This window comes from Aedes albopictus, chromosome 2 (genome assembly GCF_035046485.1).
Source record: "Aedes albopictus strain Foshan chromosome 2, AalbF5, whole genome shotgun sequence".
Lineage (NCBI taxonomy): Eukaryota > Metazoa > Arthropoda > Insecta > Diptera > Culicidae > Aedes > Aedes albopictus.
Window position 1 is genome coordinate 402,740,988 of NC_085137.1, and position 11,433 is coordinate 402,752,420.

The 11,433-nt window shown below is 42.3% G+C and overlaps 1 long non-coding RNA gene across 1 annotated transcript in view; it reads right to left on the reverse strand.

Moving 5' to 3' along the window:
* The window catches only part of LOC115270957 (uncharacterized), a 120,119-nt gene extending 110,890 nt beyond the window's left edge, over positions 1-9,229 (reverse strand). The window contains exon 1 of the long non-coding RNA XR_003899667.2: positions 8,621-9,229. This is a non-coding gene — a long non-coding RNA (uncharacterized LOC115270957). The remainder of the gene's footprint in view (positions 1-8,620) is intronic.
* Positions 9,230-11,433: the final 2,204 nt, after the last annotated feature.

The window sequence follows — 11,433 nt, forward strand, 5'->3', positions numbered from 1 at the left end:
CATGCTGTTTCGCCAAGCAATGCCAACGCTGAAACTTTTTTGATAAGCATCCGATCACTTCGCGGTCTTCGACAAAGTTTTTCAGGGCACCCTAGGCTATGTTTTCACTTTATCGGTTACTCAGTTTTAGAAAAGTTCGAGCTTGTAATGAGGGAAATGCAAAAAAGGGTGTTTTCCCATGTAAAACCCCATACAAACTTCAAACGCGATGCGCAAAACGTAGACATAACCGATCGTGTCCAAATTTTGCACACTTATTTGGGTCCTGGAATGGGATCAAAAAAGCTTTGATCTGATGGGATACCATTGAATTTTTCATTTTTTCATATAAACGATGACCCACTCTATTGGGCACCCGCGTCAATTCCCGGCACCTCACAGCAAAATAAGTCAAAATATCACTTGCCGCATATTTTCCAAACGCACTTCCGTGGGCAATCATCTCCCGCACCATTTCCGCAACGAGATCCACAGTCAATGAGCTACACGGTCACTCTGAAGTCGCACAAGTGGTCAAAACAAATATTACACGCAGACAAGTGCGCTTCGGCAGCACAGAGATGGGTACCGAAGTGATTTCCCATTTGATTTTGCTGGAAGTTCGGCACTGGTGCCGGGAATCGGCGCTGAACTAGGTGCAGTAAACTCGTTCAAAATCGGCAGAAGGTATATGATTCAGATGGAAGAATTGGACGAAAGCGGTCGTTTCATTGTGAATTTAGGTAATACACGATTTGGTTTACCTGTAGTGCCGGGAATGGGGTCAAAAACCCTATTATGATTTCTGCCTGATTTGATACTGATTGAGCAAAACTTTGAGTAACCGTGTTGTTGTATAGGCAAGACATTTAGAATACAACAACACATTTACTCAAAGTTTTGCTCAAACGGCATCAAATTAAGCAAAAAATCACAATACCCACCCACGCTGTTTGCATTATTCCGTTGTAGAAACGGAGAATTTATCATCACACCATAAAACAATTGAAAACAATAAACCACAATAAAAAACGGTTTCTTTCAGATATTTTTTCCTGGATTTCTTTAGAAATTATTCCTTCTAGGAAAGAGTTGCAAAAGGAATCCTAAAAGAAGTTCCCTGAAGAATTCAATTCGAAAAAATCCAAGAAGTAGTTCCTGAAAGATGTTTGGAAGGAGTTCCTGGAGGGATCTCGGAGAAGATTTTGGAGGAAACCATGATGAAATTGCTGGAATTCCCATGCATATTCTCTAGGAATGCCTTCTGGAATTCCTTGAGGAACCTTTTAGGAATTTCAGAAAGGAATTTCATTCAGAAACAATCTCAGATGAAGCTCCCTGAGGAATCACAGAAGGAATTTGTGGAGAAACCACGAAAGAAATTTCCGGAGTAATCTCAGGAAAAATTGCTGAAGTAATCCTAGAAGGAACTCCTGAAGTAATCTCGGAAGTTGTTTCTTGAGAATTTCTACAAAAAATCTCTGGAAGAATTTCGGGAGTGCTTCCTGGAGGACTCCTGACTAGAGCTCTTGAAAGAATCCAAAACGGAACCTTTTAAGGAATCTCAGGAGATAATTCTGAAAGATCTCCAGAGGGAACTTCTGAAGGAATCACAAATAAACCCCCGGAAGAATCTCATCAAGAACTGCCTGTGAATCCCACAAGAAATTTCTAGAAAAACCGCGAAAGATTTCTTGGCGGAATCTCGGGTAGAATTCCTGTGGAATCTCAGAAGGATTTCCTGGAGGGGTCCCAATCTTAATATCGGTTGATATATTTTGGAATCATATACAAATTACGTAACAAACAAATCTCCCGTTATATTTGAAAAGGCCGAACAATTTAAAATTTCGATTCAGCGAAAAAAATGCTAAATTTGCGACTGTTTTCAAAATATAATATACGGAATCCTTTGAAAACAGACGCCATTCCAGGAATTTTGCAAACAATGCCTGTAGAAATTCCTTCGGATATTACTGCTGGGATTTTTTTAATGATGAATTCCCGGTACAGACTTCCAGCAGTTGGAAGCATTCAAATAAGATGAATTCCTCTTGGTATTCCTCCAAGAATTCCGTATGGAATCCTTCAGTCCGCCTGAGATTTCTTCAGGTATTACTGCTGCAGATTCTTCCTTACCTTCCTTTACCTACAATACCACCAGGGTTCCCTCTATAAATTTTTTAATAATTATTCTTGCGATTCTTGGAAAGATTTATCCAAGGATTTTTCTAAAGTTTCCTGTAGAATTTTTTGTTCGTGTAGCATATTTAAGAAGTCCTTTAGGGAGGAAGCCCCAAAAGTACTGCTAGAATTTCTCCAAGGATTATTCCAGGAGCTCCTTTTCCTTGAATTTCTGCAGAAACTCGTGCTTGAATTTCTTCAGTTTCTTCCGGATTTTCCTCATGATATTTTTAGGGATTTCTCCAGGAACTCCCAGATACCCGAGCAGGAGAGAATAGGTGTAGAATATTAAACTGAGGTACCATAGTCCTAAATAATACTAAAACAATAAATGGTACGTGTTTTATAATTCAATAATACCTCAAGCAGTCCTCAATACCAAACTAATAACTCGTTGAGGTATTTTTGTCGATGACTCGATATTTCGTCTTGGTATGATATCTAATTCGTTCCTGCTCGGGTCAGGGATGGGAACACTCACTTTCAAAGAGTTACACTCACTTGCTATTTTCTCAGCTCTGAAGCGTGCAATCAAGAAACGATGTATGGACGACTTTTGCATTGTTGTTTTGCCTAAAACTTTGCCGAATAGAGTAGAGGTCGCACACGCATACCAAAATCGTGGCAGAGTTGTAAAAGCACTTTATCTTGGATATCGCCCGTAGGTCCTCCCGGTGTTTGTCTTGGAGGTCTTTACAGTTCCTCCTCGAACTTCCATAATATTTCCTCTAGGGATTACTCCCAGGACTTTTTTCCAAGACATCAAAGTTTTTCCGAAAATTTCTTCTGAAGTTTCTCTAGAGATTTTTCCACTAAATTGTGGCAGCTCCGTTCTGTGCCACCCTGTCATCCTTGAGGAACCCCTCAAGAGTAGAAAAAAGAGTGTAAAAGTACTAATAACAACAGAACAAACGTGAATTCGGTTGGTGAATTAATGAGTTATATTTTCAAGTAATCGCGTTGCGTTATACTCGACCCCGTATCCGGTTCCCACAAAGTCTATGCGGAGGTTTCTGCCAGATTTCACCTTGACTCCTTATGATATTTCTCTGGGAATTTTTCACAAATAATTTTATATTTAAGTTATCCCAGGAGACATTCCGAAGTAAAACTCTTGGAAAAAATCCCTGCAAAAACTCCAGGAGCAACCATTGAAGAAATCCCAAAAGGTCGTGGCAATGTCTGGTAGGGATTTTGCGAAAAGCTCTGTGAATTTTCCGGAAAAAATCTGTAGAAAAAATAATCTCAGGTAGATCACTGCAAGAAATAACAACGAGGAAAACCACTGAAAATAGCTTTAAAAGAAATCAAGGTAAGAACTACAAGAGATATTTCCTGCAGAAATTCCAGAAGGCATTTCGAAAAAAAAACATAGGAGAAAGTCCTGGGTAAATGCAAAAAAAAAAACGCAAAAAGAGACGTCCTAGGACCAACAGCGATAGGAATTTTCTGAAAAAAGCCCTTGTAGAAATCTATAACGACACTTCGAAAGAAATCCTACAAGAACCTTTAGATAATATCCCAGCTGAAACTCCTGCAGAAATCCAGGTAGAAACTCTAGAAAAAAAGCTCGAAATAATTTCCCAAAGAAATTATAGGAACTCCTGGAAAAAAAAATCGTGAGAAACTTCCTAATCTTCCTTTTGCATCACGTTGGAAACGGATTGCAGATGCAGTGTACGGTTTGGGTTAAAAAATTACTTTTTTGTAATTGCATTACGCTTTCCCCTACTTTACTTCACTAAAACAAAAGTGCCGAAAAGTAGTACTTTTCGACACACTCAAGAGTGCTGAAAAGTAGTACTTTTCGACACCTTTGCCAGAACCCACTTTCCGATAACTTTCGTGGCTACCGTAGACATCCTCTGAGCAGCACGAATCTGAATTTGGACTATCTGATTAGGACTGCAGCAGATCAGCATAGGCGTAGAAACAGCAGCTGAAACTACTTTTGCGATATGAAGACGACGGGATCTTGCAAATGTCTGACACCTACCCTATCATATGGGTAGTACACAGATCGCAAGAAATTTCTTGGCCTATCTGGATGTGTGGAAAATTCAGGCAAGGAATCGCTTAAGAAATGTGGAAGCGTCGCTTTATTCCGAATCCTAGTACGGAGCTGAAACGAAACGTCAAATCAAATGGAGCTTGCTTTGTTAAATTTCTTGACCATTCCGGTCACGGAAAAATAATGCACTGAACGAAAATTACTTGAGCGATTCCGTTTGAAGTGCATACCTCGCAATAGCATAATACCTGAATTTAGAGTTTAGAGTTACACAAAAATGTGTAACAGTTACACATTCTCAAAAACAGCTCGTACACTCGTATAGATGCGAAATGCCGGTATTTTTTTTTGTTTTCCAAGGTCACTAGTAAACCTAGCTAGATTGCTGTACACAAATGTTTGCGAATTTAACGATTATGCGGACACAGGAGCTGATTTTGTGAATGTGCAAGCGTTACACATTTTTGGTGTAGTCTGGAAATAATGCACTTTAGTGCTGAGCGGCGTTAGCGTGAAGGTATCATCAATCAGTTCAAGGAACCTTGGATCGAGCCGATAATCATTATTTGTTGCGCTTTTCTGACGTGTTTTCAGAACATTTACTTGGTAAGAATGCTTTGATTTGAACAAACTATTCAATGATACGATGATTTTCATTGCTGCGGTAGGACCCAGCGGCTACCAAAGAGTGGAATATCGGCAAGCCTCGTTGGATAAATGTACGACTCGTGCTGAAAAAATCATCATTTTGCAACTAATATAGTGCCATTACACTGTTTGCCAATGAAATTTGACATTCATCCAAGGTTGCTATAGTCCACTGTATTATCTCCTGGGCGCCCAGTAAAAACACCACTCCCGGCAAAGACTGGCGGTTGAGCCTAGCTATTTAGCACTGTAGTTGGAGGAAATGACAATGCAGAACCCGTAGCTTCCAGGAAGGTAAGCCCAGCTCCCTGGGTTAGTAGGTTGGTGTCAGGCCCTGCGAGCCAGCCGTAAAAAAGACTAGCACCAAAAAATCAACAAGAGAAGAATGCGAACCGATACCAATCAATGGCGACGACCACAGCGACGAAAAGGGACTTGCGATTGGAAGCTCGGTACGTGAAACTGCAGATCTCTCAACTTCATCGGGAGCATCCGCATACTCGCCGATCTACTGAAGGACCGCGGGTTCGGAATCGTAGCGCTGCAGGAGGTGTGTTGGACAGGATCTATGGTGCGAACGTTTAGAGGTAATCATACCATCTACCAGAGTTGCGGCAACATACGTGAGCTGGGAACAGCTTTTATAGTGATGGGCGACATGCAGAGACGCATGATCGGTTGGTGGCCGATCGACGAAAGAATGTGCAGGTTGAGGATCAAGGGCCGATTCTCTAACATTAGCATAATAAACGTGCACAGCCCTCACTCCGGAAGCACTGATGATGAAAAGGACGCATTTTACGCGCAGCTCGAACGCGAGTAAGACCGCTGCCCAAACCACGACGTCAAGATCATCATAGGGGATCTAAACGCTCAGGTAGGCCAGGAGGAGGAATTCAGACCGACGATTGGAAAGTTCAGCGCCCACCAGCTGACGAACGAAAATGGCCTACGCCTCATCGATTTCGCCGCCTCCAAGAACATGGCGATTCGTAGCACCTTCTTCCAGCACAGCCTCCCGTATCGTTACACCTGGAGATCACCACAACAAACGGAATCGCAAATCGACCACGTTCTGATTGATGGACGGCACTTCTCCGACAATATCGACGTCAGGACCTATCGTGGCGCTAATATCGACTACCTGGTGATGGTTAAACTGCGCCATAAACTCTCCGTTATTTACAACGTACATTACCGGCGGCCGCCCCGGTACGATCTAGAGCGACTGAAGCAACCGGATGTCGCCACCGCATACGCGCAGAATCTCGAGGCAGCGTTGCCGGACGAGGGTGTGCTCGATATGGCCCCTCTAGAGGACTACTGAAGTACAGTCAAAGCAGCCATCAACAACGCAGCTGAGAGCACTATCGGGTACGTAGAACGGAGTCGACGAAACGATTGTTTCGACGAGAAGTGCAGAGCGGTTCTGGAAGAGAAGGATGCAGCGCGGGCGGTAATGCTGCAGCATGGAACCCGACAGAATGTGGAGTATTACAGACCGAAGCAGCAGACCCGCCTTTTCCGGGAGAAAAAGCACCGCCTGGAAGAAGCGCCGCTCACAAGAAACACGTAAGTTCTACCAGAACCTCAACGCGTCCCGCAAAGGCTACGTGACGCAAGCCGAAATCTGCAGAGATAAAGACGGGAGCCTCATGACGGACAAACGTGAGGTGATCGAAAGGTGGAAGCAGCACTTCGACGAGCACCTGAATGGCGAAGAGAATGTAGGCACGGAGGACCAAGGCAGCGGAAGAAATGACTAAATATGTTGGTGCAGCAGAGGACGGGAACGAATCAACTCCCACGCTGAGGGAAGTTAAGGATGCCATTCAGCAGCTCAAAAACAACAAAGCGGCTGGCAAAGACGGTATCGCAGCAGAACTCATCAAGATAGGCCCGGAAAAGTTGGCCACCTCCCTGCACCAGTTAGTAGTCAAGATCTGGGAAACCGAACAGCTACCGGAGGAGTGGAAGGAAAGGATAATCTGTCCCATCCACAACAAAGGCGACAAGTTAATGTGTGAGAACTTCCGAGCGATCACCATTTTGAATGCCGCCTACAAAGTGCTATCCCAGATCATCTTCCGTCGTCTTTCACCTAAAGTAAATGAGTTCGTGGGAAGTTACCAAGCCGGTTTCATCGACGGCCGGTCGACAACGGACCAGATCTTCACCGTACGGCAAATCCTCCAGAAATGCCGTGAATACAAGGTCCCAACGCATCACCTGTTCATCGACTTCAAAGCGGCATACGACAGTATCGACCGCACAGAGCTATGGAAAACCATGGACGAGTACAGCTTTCCCGGGAAGCTTACCAGACTGATAAGAGCAACGATGGACGGTGTGCAGAACAGCGTAAGGATTTCGGGTGAACTATCCAGTTCATTCGAATCTCGACGGGGACTACGACAAGGTGATGGACTTTCCTGTCTACTATTTAACATCGCCCTGGAAGGTGTTATGCGACGAGCCGGACTCAACAGCCGGGGTACGATCTTAAGTGGGACGTTAATACAAAGGGAGGGTTAAGAAATCAATGGAAGAGCTCTACAAAAAATCTCAGGAAAAACTCCTGTAGTAAATAGCAACTGTGAGAGAAGTCCCAAAAGGAACATCGGAAGGAATCGCGGAAAATCTTCGAGAGAATTTTTGTGTCAACATCTGCGATATACCCTTACATAAAATCTTGTGAAGAACGCGGAATAAGTCCTGATAGAATTTCAAAGACATGTCTTTGGGTAAAGCGCTGGAGAATTCCTACGAGGGACTATGGGAGCAATACCGGGAAAATCTCTGAAAGAATTTCTGGATAGATGTAACATCCCCGTGAAGAACTCCAGAACAAATCGGTAGGAATACAAGAATCCCGAAAGATGCATAAGGAAGAATCCCGAAAATAATTGTTCGAGTCTTGGAAAAATGCTGGTAGAATTCCGGAAGAATCTACAGGGGGAATGCTAAAGGAGAAGTCAAAATCCTAGACAAAATGTTTTTTTTAAGGATTCCTCGGAATCCTTGAGGATTCTATCGAAATCCTCAACAATATATCGTCGGAATCCTTTGTAAGGATTCATTCGTATTTTGTTTTTGGAAGTCAACACCATCGACAGTTTACAACAAAATGTTGCCAGAGATCTCATAAAGGATCAGAGAAAACGAGATCCTGGATTCGAAATCCCTAATATAAATCTAGTTGCAATCTTCGGTAGATCCTCTCGAAATTCAAAAAGGATTCTGTCGGTACCGTCGAAATGATTTTCTCCGAATCCCCAACAATATTCCACATGATGTCAGAATTCTCCGTATTTTTTCGGATGATTCTGTCGGAGTTTGCAACGCAATTCATCTGGCATCCTCTACGAGTTTTTGACAAAATTTTCAATGTCTTTTGTTAGGCACTTTTAAGCGCTTATAAGGCTTGCAAGGCTCAGCAGAATTCTGATCAAAATTATTACTTTTCCTTAAATTCATCAGTAAGACATTTTAGTTTGGGAATCACTGCTTAGTTTATACTGATTTAAAAGCCACGAATTGATTTTGTTTTTCATAATAAATTGTTTCTACTAACGAAAAACAAAAACCTAGCAAAACGCAATAAGAAAGTAAAATTCGAAGGTCACATATTTCGAGGGCTAAGCGCCTAATACTTATCTTCTGCAGCGAAATGGGTCATCCGTCTTAGTAATATCAAATCAACCTTTTCCTCACACGCAGTGCAGGCTCCGATTCACAATCAGTCACACCCTAAAAATATACAATCAGAGACCTTGAGCGAACCCTCCCGCTACTTACCATTGAACATCTTGATGTCCTTTTGATCCGCGGATCGATTCCAGTGTCCAAAATTGTTCTTGTCCAATCAAAACTCCTCAAACTCCTGTGTCCATCGGATGGTTCCCGAGTCCGATTCCAGCACCCGAGAGAGTCACTCCAATATAGAAATTCACACAATCCTGATCACCACCAAAATAACACTTCCGGAAGGGAACTCCCAGCGGCGGAACAATGGGCGGATCCCGGCTCCACAGAAGATCCAAAGGTTACACAAATAAACCACGACGGAACACACGGCCAAGCGAAAGAAGAAACCCTTCGTCGCGGAGCAGCAATTTACGCGATACACAACCAAAATAGTGCGATGAAGGCAAAGAGCACACAGAATCCGCAAACTCGCGACGACGGCACGCACCACTGGATTCCGGACTTCCCGCGGTCGGTTACGGATATCGCCCGCGAACTCGATTCACGTTCCACAATTACGAAACCCGAAAATTCCTCCCAAACAGGATTAGGACTTTTTTTTTTCGATAATAATATTCCACCACGCACTGCACAATCAATCGGTCAGTCAGAGTGAGGAGCGAGAGCAGCACCACATCCAAAAGAAAAAAGATCCGTACAGGTTAAGGGCGGACGGGACGGTCGAGGAAATATCCGCCATTGCTCTGTTTCTACTAAGATGGTAATCTCAGATTCTACTTCATATAATGGAACAAAAATCTATCATTGTGTATGCTCACTTGCAGTGCATATGCTGATTGTTTTTCAGCCTCATCTGTGCGATAGAAATCGAGATTACCATCTTCAAAATCGCGAGGCAAATTGTTAGAAAGAGAGAGAAGATAGGAAAAATAACACAGCGTCCCGATTCACCTTAACGACACGCACACCACCGTCAACAAACGTGTGGAAAAGGAACGCAAGAGGCGACGTTTTTCGTCGTATTTTTCTATTTTTTGAGTTTTCTTTGCATCAGATCGTCGTCGGTCGTCGGTCGGCCATCAGCTCACTGCTCAGCTCAGCAAAACGTTAGACAGAAACAAAGCAAAACGCTTGAAATGTGACGCGGTGTGCGTGAGGTCGGTTGTCAAAGAGATGACAGAAGGAATTAAGGGCATGACATCGGAAGGTGCACCTCAAGGGAGCAACCAAAAATTAGCAACACGAGCTGAATGAAAATTTTACATATTTATATGAATATTTTATTCTGAGAGAGAGGAGACAGCTGGCTTCGATTGCGTGCTACTTAATGTCAAGGAGGAGCTGTCACAAACTGTCACCGCGAACCGAGCTGAAAATCGCACATTGGTGGTGTGGAGTGGCCCAGTATCTTATTAAAATTTCGCTCCGTTTGTTGAAATTAAAAAAGATAAAATTATGATGAACAGTTTTCCTCAACCAGCGCAACGAATCCATTTATTTTCCATGCTCTGTCGCAGCAAACTCAATATGCAAAACAGTTTTGACCAATAATAAATTTTCAAACCATTGTGCGGCGCACAAAATTGTAAAAAGAAGTAAGAAGAAGAAATGTAAACATCGGCTCCGTCAGTGAGCTGTCTCCTCTCTCTCAGATTTTATTTATTAATATTGTTGTCGATGCGTAAAATCCCTAGCGATTCTCGGAAATTCACAGTCACTTAAGATGTATTCTAAAAATTCTAGAAAATATATATACTCATATATTTTTAGAAGGCATGTAGCTTCACGGAGTGAAATGTTTGAGTGATTCCTGAGACTCCTAGAAATTCTAGTCATCTGGGACTCTAAAAAATATATTTTCAATCATTTTAAAAAAAGTCAATAGATTCCGAATAGATTCACGAAGTATGCTTGAATGATTCCTGAAAATCCCTAGAGATTCTCAGGAATTCCCAATCACCTGGGGTGTATTCAGGCCCAGATTTAAGGGGGAGGGGGCAAAGGGGGCAAGTGCCCCGGGCCCCCGAGTGTCCTGGAAACTGTAACTTTCCATATCTTTATGTTTGGTTTTACTGAAGATATTAAGATTTATTGCTACAGTTGCTCCCAAGAGACTAATCTTTATATAATCTGAATTTTGAAGTACTCGTCGATCCCGTGCAATCTCAAATAAAGTTGCTGCATGTTTTAGTGGATTTTTAAATGAACGCTAAGTTCTTAAACTTGTATAAATGTTTTCAATTTGGATGAAAGTTTAAAATATATGTACTATCTGAACGAGATGTCATTTACGCTAGCATTTTGACATTTGAGTCAAATATCAAATTAAATGTTCGAATAATTATCTGTTTGTCGGAGTTTTGGAGAAGTTCAGAAATCAGAAGCTTTCAATATTAGGTCTAAAATAATACATAAGATTAAGAAAAAAAAAAACGTAATTGTATGGTTCATTTCCTTCGAAATTTTGATTCTGGGGGCCCACTTTTTAGGGTTTGCCCCGGGCCCCCCGAGGCCTAAATCCGGCACTGGGTGTATTCCAAAAATTAAATCAAATATTCTCAATCAGTTATAGAAGTCAGTAGCTTCACGAAGTATGTTTGAATCCCGGTTTGAATGATTCCTGAAAACCTCTATAGAGATTCTCAGAAATACCCAATCATGTGGGATGTATTCTAGAAAATCTAGATTGAGTTTAAATAAGGGCGAAAGTAACACGAGAGAGTTCTCTTCATCGACTCTCTCTTCTTCAAATTAAAGTGACAAGATGCAAGTATGGTTGAACTTTTTGGTCATAAATCGCTAGGTTGCGATGCAATCTAGCGTCTAAGTGTAAAAAAGTTCGATTGAATTTGCATCTTGTTACTTTAATTTTCAGAAGAGAGAGTCGATGAAGAGAATTCCCT